This window comes from Camellia sinensis, chromosome 1 (assembly GCF_055761805.1).
Source record: "Camellia sinensis isolate YWXY chromosome 1, ASM5576180v1, whole genome shotgun sequence".
Taxonomy (NCBI): Eukaryota; Viridiplantae; Streptophyta; class Magnoliopsida; order Ericales; family Theaceae; genus Camellia; species Camellia sinensis.
In genome coordinates, this window is record NC_138961.1 from 84,039,521 (window position 1) to 84,050,471 (window position 10,951).

Consider the following 10,951-nt stretch of genomic DNA (forward strand, 5'->3'; position numbering starts at 1 on the left):
TACACTAAGTGCTAGATTTTAATTTATGGAGATAATAAATTTGGGATATAAAAGGAAGTTGAACAAAGAATTGAATACTTGAAAAATTTAAGATAAAGATTTTAAAAAAGGTATGAGAGATTTTAATGACAATCTATCTATCCATGGAAATGTAATTTACATAGGATGAAGAATTTAAGTCTTTGCTATATTTCAAATAGGAAAATAATCCATCCCCACACAAATCTCTCACAAAAAGACCCTTTCATAGACTTCGACCCATATGAGTTTAGCACTATAGATTAAGTGAATAGATCCTTACCAGTCAGAGTCCAAAGGGGTGCTTTTGTGGAGATGTAGTACGACTCTTTAAAATAAGGGTCTGGATTGTCTCAAACTCAAATCGAACTGAATAGTCCAATTTGGTCAATTGGGTCCACTTTTAAGTCCCGTTTTGATGATTCAAACTGTTTATGTTTTAGGGTTTGTCGGGTATATCATCCTTACAAAAAATCAAGTCGATCGGATAACAGAAGCCACGTGTTCGGATCAATTTTGTATAAATTTTTTATTTTCTCACCGTTCATTAAAAAAAAAAAAATTTGATTTGAATATGTGGTTGCCCTTATCCAATCGACTTAATTTTTTGCAAGGATGATATACTCGACAAACCCTAAAATATGAACGGTTTGGATTATAGATTAAGATCAAAACTAGGCCCAATGGATTGGACAACAACTCTTCAGTCCGATTTGAGACTGGAGAGAAGCCAGTCTCTTAAAATAATTTCATATATACATAAATAATTTAGTTAAAAATTATTATATATATTTATTCAAGTTATATATTTTACGGATCAATGAAGTTTTAGCAGATTGAGCTGTATTTTATACAGCCCGAGCAACATTGATGGATGGTTTCTGAGGGTTAAAATTAAAATTAGGGTTGAGCTTTAAAATTGATGAGGATAAGGTATATTTGATAATATTTAAAAAAATTATTAATAAGATTTGAGGGGGGAAAAAAAAAATCAATTTGGGTTTGGTGTGAACTTAGTAGTAAGTAGTGTGTAATGAGATATTCTGAGTGGTCTATATAAATAAAGGTTGCTCACGTGTAATCTGCTAGTAGATCAATTTTTCTTGACAAATTTACTTCAACATTTCGTACTCTCAGGGGAAGAAAACTCAGGCTTTGAACAATTGGGTTAGGATTCATCAGGACCAAGAAAAATTGTTTCTTTTTTCGAGTAAGTAGTTTATTATTTGCTATCATTTTATGGATTGAGATCCTTTACCTCATGTGTTGAGTTCGTGGATAAACATTTTTTCTTAATTTTTTTTTTCTTTTTAAATTAGTCCACCAAAAGGAAGATTAAACGATTTGGTTATTTTCCAATGGGTTTTTTTTATTCCTTCCAATCAATTACACCTGAGATGAATATCCGACAAAAACATAATCTATGGATGGATGAAACATTTTTATTTATTTTTTATTTTTTGATTGATTGGCAGGTTTTTGGAACTTTGAGTTCTTATAAAACCATTCTTCATCAAATCGGTTTCATTGTTTTATTGGGTTGGGACTCAAACGGAGAGAGAACCATGCCTCCTCAGTCTTCAGGTCATTTTTTTAAGATCTAGGTCCCATTGTTTTGGATTTGCTGCTGTTATATTTCTAAAGGGTAAATTACAAATACGCCTAAGATTTGTTTAAAATGCAAATGGTTCTGTGGATTGAAAAATTACAAATACTTCCGGTCAGAATTTTTTATTTAACAGAATTAATTGAAAATTAAAATTTCTAACTGTTCACCTATATAATAATACAATTATCTAAATTATTAATTGAAATAAAATTTTAACATTATTAAAAACTATTAATTAACTTGATGATTTATTAATAAAAGGACCTATTTGTTATGAAATTAGAAATTTTTGCGGCATAATGTAATTTCTAGAACACAAGGGTAATTTGTAATTTAAGTAAATCTCAGAGTGTGTTTGTAATTTGCCCATTTCTAAATAGGGCAAATTACGATGTTAGTTCCTCTACTTGGTCTCAATAATTTCAATTGATTTGATTTTTATCATGAATTTATGACTCCGTCTCAATTTGGTTCAATTGTTCATAACTTTTAACATTTTTTAATGAAAAATAGGTACATAAATGATATGTGTTGTATTTTTAATAGCAAAATTATAAATTTACTCAATTGAGTGAGTTAACAGCAACTAATTCAATGTTAATTTTTTGTAAAAACATTAACAGAATTATCAATTGGATCAAATTAATACAAAATCTAAAATTAAGGGTCAAAATTGAGTCAATTAAAAGTGTAGAGACCAAATGACATAAGAGAGAAAATATAGGTACCATCAGTGTAATTTGTCTTTCAAATTGTTTCTGATGCTTGGAAACAAGAGTAAAATGCTTTTATATCATCTTCCTTTTTTATTTTTTATTATTTTTTTGGCAATAAAATAGGTTTACTTGGAACTTTGGAAATTTTGATGGCATGAGTGGAGTCGGGAAAAAAATAAATTAAGGTAAGACTTGCTTGTCAATATTTTATGTGAATTTTACTTATTCAATTAGATTCAATTTTTTATTTTTTATACTTTATATTTGCGTTGTGTTTGGATAATCTGGATAGAAATTTGGATAGCGAAAGGAAAAGAGAAATGGCAAAAAATTTAACTTATATTGTATTCACATCTCTCGTTACTTTTTCTCTTTCTTTTGCCAAATTCCTACCAAAATTCATGATCTAAACGTAACTAGTTTTCTTTTTAATTGTTCAATCAATAGCTTCTCTACTCTTGTGACAATGCTGCATATTTTTCATAGTAATTTGGTGAGATAATATATATATATATATTTGAAAAATTACATATTCTTTTGATTCATCGTGTAACTCAGGTATTGGGTTGGTTGGTATTTTCTTATTATGCTTTTCGTGGTTAAAACTTGGTTCTTACGTGTTATGGATTGAAAATCTTTTCCAAAAATTATCTGCAAAGTAATTACAAATTACAATCTGTCGCGCCTGGATTTTTTGACTAGCCTTTTTTTTTTTTTTTTTTGAAAAGGGGTCTTGAAAATCTGTTGCTAAGTGTGTCAAATAGAAATGGAATTGATAGCATGGGATTCGGCTGTGTTAGTTCCACCTAAATATGAGGAAGTGCAATGTTTCAAAAGAAGGAAAGGAACTTTCAATCTTCACCTAAACCAAACAAAATCAAACCAAACCAAATTGAGCCTTTTTTTTCCAATTTGGTGGGGTCAATTACATGAATGTGTATTTCCTCGTTCCACTCTATGAAGAGTTATATGCTCAATTATTTGATTTTTCACCCAAAAGAGGTTATATTTTCCATCTAAATGAAACTAATTTCATGATATCATATTATTTGGTGTTTTTTTTTTTGAATTTCACCGAGTGTGATTATACTATAAGGGCTTGTTTGATTGAGTGGATTATAGCATAGGATTGAGATTATTAATCTATGAGACTCACATTTCATTGTTTGGTTGCAATTTTTGTTATACGGATTAGATTCGCTACACATTCTATCCAAAAAAAAATTAGTGAATTTTTTAATACTACAACTAATGATGCAAAACAAACATATAATTGGGATTATATATTTCCACATCCATTGCAAAACAAAAGTGGACATTAGGGAATTATTTATCTCACTAATCTAACTCATATTAGAGTTTCTCTATAAAAGACTTAAGGTAAGACAAACACAAGGTAGGCAATATTCAGCAACCCTAAATCTCTCCTCTCAATCTCTCTCTCTCTACTCTTATTCTATTCCATCAAAATGAGTACTGATTGAACCATTGGAGGGCTTTTGGATGACACCACAGTGGTGTCACTAAAGACTCACTTCTTCTTTTGCAAGATTGGTGGATCAGCTCAGGACCATACAGATTTGATCTTCAATAAATATATGCATGCTTCTTGATTTGATGGTCCGAACCAATTAAATTAAATGATTTAGTTTCCTTTTAACTATAGTTCAAACCTATTAATACACTTCTGGTCATGTATAATTTTACCTAGATACTTATATTAAGTAACCAGTGTTTGTGTGAAAACATGGCACTTGTTTCTAAGTTCAATAATCACATAGATTATGAGATTGAATGCAATTGATAGTTATTCTCTTTTGCTAAATATGTTTAATTGTGGAAACATACATCACAAATGCAACATTGCCTTTTGGTCCACCTTTATTGTTACAAACTTCTTACTTGAATTTTTATCTTGTTTTAGCTTTAGTACTAAATAAAATTTCATTTATGTTAATTTCATTGATGATCAGTTGTAGTCCTATGATAGAAGGTATTGCTTGCTTTTTATGTGAGTGTTTTTCTAGTTCATGATTTGCAACCAAAGATATTCTTTAATAATTGTTTGGATATGAGTAGTAGCAAACATACTTGTCATATGGTTTATTGTCATGGTCGAAATAAGCCTTTTGGCTCAAATCTCTAGTCTAAACTCAAATCCTACAATTTGTGTGTAAACACTATGTTCTTTCACCTGAATTAGGTGCATAAGAGTAATTCAATTTCTTGTAAGAAAGGGAATAAGGCATTCATTTTTGCTTGCGAGTTTATTTGGATATTGGTATTCTTTGTATGGGATTAAGAATATGGTTCACAAGAAATGCTTGAGACCCCTAATTTATCACCCCTAATGATGTGTCTAACAAATGTCAAATTTTGATTTGTCAAACATTCCATCATGTGAGGTCTAATCTCAATGCCACATCGTTAGGGGTGATAAATTAGGGGGATGTAGCATTGTTGTATGGTTGACTATTGGCACACCAATTTGATATGGAAATTTTATTTACAATTTTATAATTTGATGCCTTTAGTATTTTAAATTATTGTTTAATTAGGAGTCTTTAGTATTTGGTTTCCAATTTTGTTAAGAATTCTAAATTCCTCTATCCGTTTCTCCCTCTTCATCTACATCAATTGGTCATGATGATTGATAGTGAAAAAGGCGAAGAATAAAAAAACTGTTAATAGAGTCGAAGGTGAAGAAAAAGGTAAAGATTAATTAGTCGTGTGATATGTATTGAATTGCGATACAATACCAAATCATATGTTATAGAAACATCTCATCATTTAAGTTACCAGCAGTATGACCAAAGATTAAAGTAGCTGAGCCCGATTTGAATTTTTTTTCTTATTTTTTATATTTGCAATGAAATATCATTTATCTTTTGTTATATTAAAATTTCACTTTTATTCCTAATATCTTATGAGTGTGATGCTTTGCTTTTTTATGAATGTATATTTGTCTCTTTAACCAATTTGTAATTTTACTCACAATCTGTTGGTCAAAATCAAAAGGGTTGATTACACTTCTCACCTTTATAGTTTGATTCATATTTCACTTTAGTCCCTATAGTTTCAAATTGAATAATTTGATCCCTACACTCTAAATCTATTTTCAGCTTGCTCATTCCATTCTAGTTTGAGGTTAAAGTTAACAATTTTAGGACACTTGTTAGTCTCCTAATACCCATGTAGGAAGATTAATGGAAATTTGGACGGAAAGACTAAATTGAAATTGAATTAAAATTGTAGGGATCAAGCTGCTCAATTTGAAACTATATGGACCAAAGTAAAAATTGAGTCAAAGTGTAGGGGTTAAAAGTGTAATTAACCCAAATCAAAATTTGATGTTAGTGGTTTACCTTATTCTTCATGTTAAAAAATTCAATGAATGTTAGTGGTTTGCCTTAATTTTTCTTAGCTTACGTTTGTCACTGACACTTGGGCTCTAGCTAGCTAATTTATTAGTTGTTTCCATATCAAGACTACTGCAAACCAAAGTTAATAATCTTTTCCACTCTAGTTAGGGACATACCATTTTAACCAAGAAATTAAATTTTATTACCTTTTTTGCCATCTTGTGTTTCGTTGTTTGGGGTTTTTTGTCATCTTGGATTGGCTTGGGAAATAATTTTTTTTGTTTGTAATTTAAATGATGACTAAGGTTAATAATGAGAAATAGGAAAAAGGCTATTTTGGGCGAAAGAAAGTTGGTAATGTTAGAATAGATGTCGTTTATATACCAAGTGTCTTTTATTGTTATTAGCAAGGGTACTGTTGTCATTTTGTTATTTTATTACTCTAGTATAAATATGGACTGAGGTAGAGGGTACGCGACACAACCCTAATACCTATTTCTATAATTTTTTGTTTCCTCACCGTCTTCTCTTCTTCTCTCTAACCCTAACCTTGATCTCACATATTCTATAATTCAGCTGGTAAGAGGATAAAACCCATCCTCCCTTTTGCATGATCTCACTTTCTCTTTTTTCATTTGCTTCTCTCCCTAATTTGTGAGCTTCAGTCCTCGTGAAGATCCAAGGGCTGAGCCCTAGATCTAGAAGAAGATAAGAGGGATTTGAATTGTTCCTTCTAATAAACATGTATTTTCTTTAATTCCTCCGACATTCAAACACGCATGCACTTATTGCTTCTTATTGTGATTGTTCTTGTCATTAATTTGTTTTCCTTTTTGCTAATTTTTGTTGTTGAATGACTTTCTTAAACTTTATTGCTTTCTTGAGGTGGTATTTTTGATTCGTTTGTAGTAAGTTTATATTGAGTTTCAAAATTATTTTGTTAACTTTATTTTCTTTCCAATAAAACTAGGGGAAATTGCGAATCAATGGGACAGTTATAAAATAATTGCAATATAGATGGAATATTTTTTGGTCCTATTCTGACACATAGTAAAGACTTGCACCAAACACATAATGGACTTGCACCTTACACCTAGTAGACTTGCACCACCATGAAAATAAAATTATATTTCTATTGTTCCACTAAAAAGCAATTTCCCCGTTGAAGTATCTCACGTTTGGTTGATGAAGATTATTTTTAATTTGAAACGGTAGAAAAGTGGGGTACCGCATTACCAATCTAAAATGAAAATTAAGTTTTCTGCCCACCAATAGGAGAGGTGTAGGGTTCAAATCTCTACGAGGGTATGAATATCTCTAAAATTTATCCAAATGAATGAAAGATAAAAGAGAAAAAAATAATAAAAAGGTGACACTGAGTTTATTATTTTGGTTAGTTGGTTTGAGTGAGATTTTTGTTTTGTATGTGCTTCTCTTCTTTTTGTATTTCATTTTGTTCCAAAGACATTTTCATGTCCGAACCTATAGCTTTTTATTCCATAGATGTGTGAACAATGTTGTTATTTGTCTTATTTTTGATCATCATTTATAAAATTCTTACAGATTCTCTACATTGTTGTAGGAATGCTTCATCCTCTCAAACAAAGGAACAAAAAAATGACATCCCATTTCTTCCCAAGGACATTCCTGCTGAGTTTTTGCATTACTGTGGGAAATTTGTGTGCAAGGCTTGGGCCAAAATTATATATGATCCTTCTTTTATCAAGGCACACCTCCTTCAATCAAAGGATGGCTTTTTCATCCAAACATTTGGTAAGCCATATCATTCATGTTTCCTTGAGTTTAATGAGGGAGAATTCAAACAACACACCTAAATTGTCATGGACATATGGTCTCTAGTTGTGGTGGCTTATCACTGTTTTCAGGCTCATATCTTGAGAGATTTCTTTTTGTTGGGGATCATGTGACACAAGAGTATAAGAACCTACCTTTTCCTATTGCGAAAGGTCATCTTTTGCTCTCTTGTCATATTGGTTACATTTCTCGCACTGAGGAGTACAAGGTGGTTTGCCATTGTGAAATATCAGGTGGAGAATATAGATGGTTTGTATTGTCTGTGGATAATAATAACTTGTCATGGAGAAGAATGGAGACTTCACTAAAAGGAATCAGTTTTATTGTGATGATAGAGCTTTAGTGTCTGTTGGAGGCGCTATTTATTACTCTCAAATGAACAATCATATTTTTGCTGTTGACCTTTGTGATGATACTTCTCACTCAATTCAAGTTCCAAATGAATTTGTTGGGAGGTGTTATAGTCTTCTTGAGCTGGGGAATAGTTTATCTTTCATTGTGAGACATTCGTCAGAGGTTCATGTATGCATTTTAAAGGACTTACATTGCCATGAATGGGCTAAACTTTACAAGGTTAGAGAAGCAATAGATGGACCGAATTTTTTATGTGAGAGTTTCATACCTGTTGGTTGGCTGGATGATGGCCAAATCTTGGTCTTCATTCACTTTGAAAAGTTGGTTGTGACTTACAATGTGAAAACAGGAGAGGCAAGATCCTTTGATGTTTTCAGCACTGATTTCATACGGAAACACACCAACAGCCTTGTTTCATGGTAAATATACATTCAAAACTATTAAGTATTTCTTTTGATTATTGGCTATGAAATCATTTTTGCTTGTAGTCATGAATTTTATTAGTTGACTTTATTAATTGTTCATTTTCTTGTATCTGATATGTGGTATTCATCTGGTTGTTGTGTAGAATGGGTAAGTAGACACCTTTTTTTTTTCCCCCTAATATTATTATTTGTAGAAAAAGATAAAACATAAACAAGAGGGATGAAGAATTATGTAAATTGTATTTCAGAAAGAAAGGATAGATAGGTAGCACAATTTGTTGCCTAAACGGAACAGATGGAGCTACATCTTAATGAATGGTCTCAGTTATAATTTTTTTTTATAACCGAGAACCGACCCTAATAAGGGCTCTTTGGGACCCACCTTAGAAGTGCGGACTCAAGATACATGCAACCACCTGCTAACCTCACATATCAACCACTCGATAGCCTGTTATACTGAGTGGTGTCAGTTGACTACACTCAATTTTGATTTTTTTTAAAATTAATTGTAGAAATTTATCCAAAATGTTTGGAGTTTTACAAATTGAACCTACCCTATTCCACTTCATCATGAACACAATCTAAAATTTGTCTTTATTGTTTAAACTTATACATGACATGATTCTTAATGCATATTAGAATATAAATTTTGAAGTGTATTTATAATGTGGAAATCAATAGCAAATGTTATTGGCATTGATTGTATGAGTTAACTGTAGATATTTGCTTTATTTTTGTTGAAGCAATAGTATTATAGGGAGAGGGAAGGGGAGGGAGTGAATAATTGTTTTTAAAAAAAAAAAAAAAACACGTATTTTGTTTTTGTTTTCAAATGTTTTGAAATTTTTTAGAATTGATTCTACCTTTATGAAAATGAAAACAATATACTAAAACACAAAACAAAAACAGAAGAGTTGACAAACGACCCCTTCTCAATGTTTGTTTTTATATGTAATTTGACTAAGCTTGAATTACTTTTGTCTATGTGATTGAAAATATATAAAATTATAATGTATTATGTGAAAGCTGATTTTGATAGATTGTGTAGAACCAAATTTTACTTAATGACTTGACGATATTTGTTGAATGACTCTACTGAATTAAAATCCTAGTTATGCCACTGAATAGGAACATGTTTCATCAACACCTAAAAGGTTTATGCAATATATCTGGTATGTAAGTAGGCCAACATTTCTATTGGAAAATTGAAAGTTTCCAAGTCCATAACTCTTAGGCCATGTTTGTTTGGGCGTGTTGGATTAGGTTGGATTAGCATTCCATGACTAATAGTCCTAGGACTATGAATCCCTTTGGATTGTATATCCTATCCTATATTTGGATTGAGTTAGGATTATAAGGAGGGACTAATAGTCCAAACTTTGGCTTAGTCTTTCAATTTATATCCCACCCCTCTCTGGGATTGAATAGTCTATCATATGTGGGATACCATATCCGGATGGATTGTTAGTCCGTATTTCAATTGTTTAACTAAAGATCGGATTAATAATTTTATTGGATTATTAGTCCAATCCCAAGCTCATGTCTACCTAAACAAACATGGCCTTAATGTACAATGTAGTTATAGGAGTCTGGATTGAGGATGATTAGTAATATCTGATGTGTCCTCAAAAAATAAAAACTGCAAAGAAAAAGAATGAAAATGTATGATGCGTAAAAATGATGCAGTAGTGACAAGCATACTAGTAATTACGTTCAGAAGCATACTAGTAAATACACACATACACATGGCATTTTTGCTTTTATTTGGATCCTTAAATCTGTATGCTCTGTTTGTGCAGAAAGCATTTAGAAGGCAAGGACAAGAGAGGAGTCTCATCAACATAAAATGTTGGCAGAAGCTAAGCTGCAACATTTGGAGTTTGAATTCTATTTCTTGCGTGACGCCAGAGTTTATAAAAGATTATGTATACCAACTTGGGGTTAACTTGCTTTGAACCATTATCGGTGTCCAAGTTGTGCGTACAATTTTCTTATAGTGTGTGCTTTTTTTGTTTTTGTATTTTTGCAACAGTTTGTTATAAATAAGGCTTGGAAGTTGATTACGAAAATAGTAAGGGATGAATGAAGTTTGGGCAGGGTATTGGCCCAAACAGTTGAAGACAAGTGGTTGGTAACTTTAAAGTGTCTTTGGTTTTGTGTGGTGGTTTACTTTTGTTTCTGTTGTGTGTTACCTAGTTCATAAAACAATTCTGTAGATTTATGAAGTTACCTTTTGCCCCGTGTATGCAATATAGTGATGAACATGGCGTTTGTGGGTTGTGCTTGGTTTTCTTGTGAATGTGTTTATCTGTTTGGTATGCATATTTTTCTCTAATTGAACATTTTAAAATTGAGAACAGTTTTTACTGTCAAAGAGAGAAGATCTGGTTTTATCCTTTCTTGTCCAGATTGCACCATAATTTATAATGGTTTGCAATTGTATTATGAGAGACAGTTGCATAGGGGATCGACAGTGAGCAGTAAAGGTTTGTTTTATTTTTGGAGCAACTATTTTCAAGTTTGAGTCACAAAAACAGGTTTGTTCTATTTTTGGAGCAACTATTTTCAAATTTGAGTCACAGAAACAGTCTTTTTATAGAACTTTATTTTTGGGGTGGCTATTTTCAGCTTCACATAAACCTCTTCGGAAAT

General features: G+C 31.4%; 1 long non-coding RNA gene across 4 annotated transcripts; it reads left to right on the top strand.

The window, feature by feature from the left end:
* Nucleotides 1–1,090: 1,090 nt before the first annotated feature.
* On the top strand, nucleotides 1,091–10,577 carry LOC114316007 (uncharacterized). 4 transcript variants are annotated; one of them, XR_014336707.1, is made up of 6 exons: nucleotides 1,091–1,228; nucleotides 1,494–1,602; nucleotides 2,467–2,528; nucleotides 7,288–7,478; nucleotides 8,224–8,293; nucleotides 10,099–10,577. It is a non-coding gene; the product is annotated as an uncharacterized LOC114316007 (long non-coding RNA). The 4 variants fall into 4 exon arrangements; XR_003648019.2 differs by lacking the exon at nucleotides 8,224–8,293; XR_014336706.1 differs by lacking the exon at nucleotides 2,467–2,528.
* The last annotated feature ends 374 nt before the right edge of the window (nucleotides 10,578–10,951 follow it).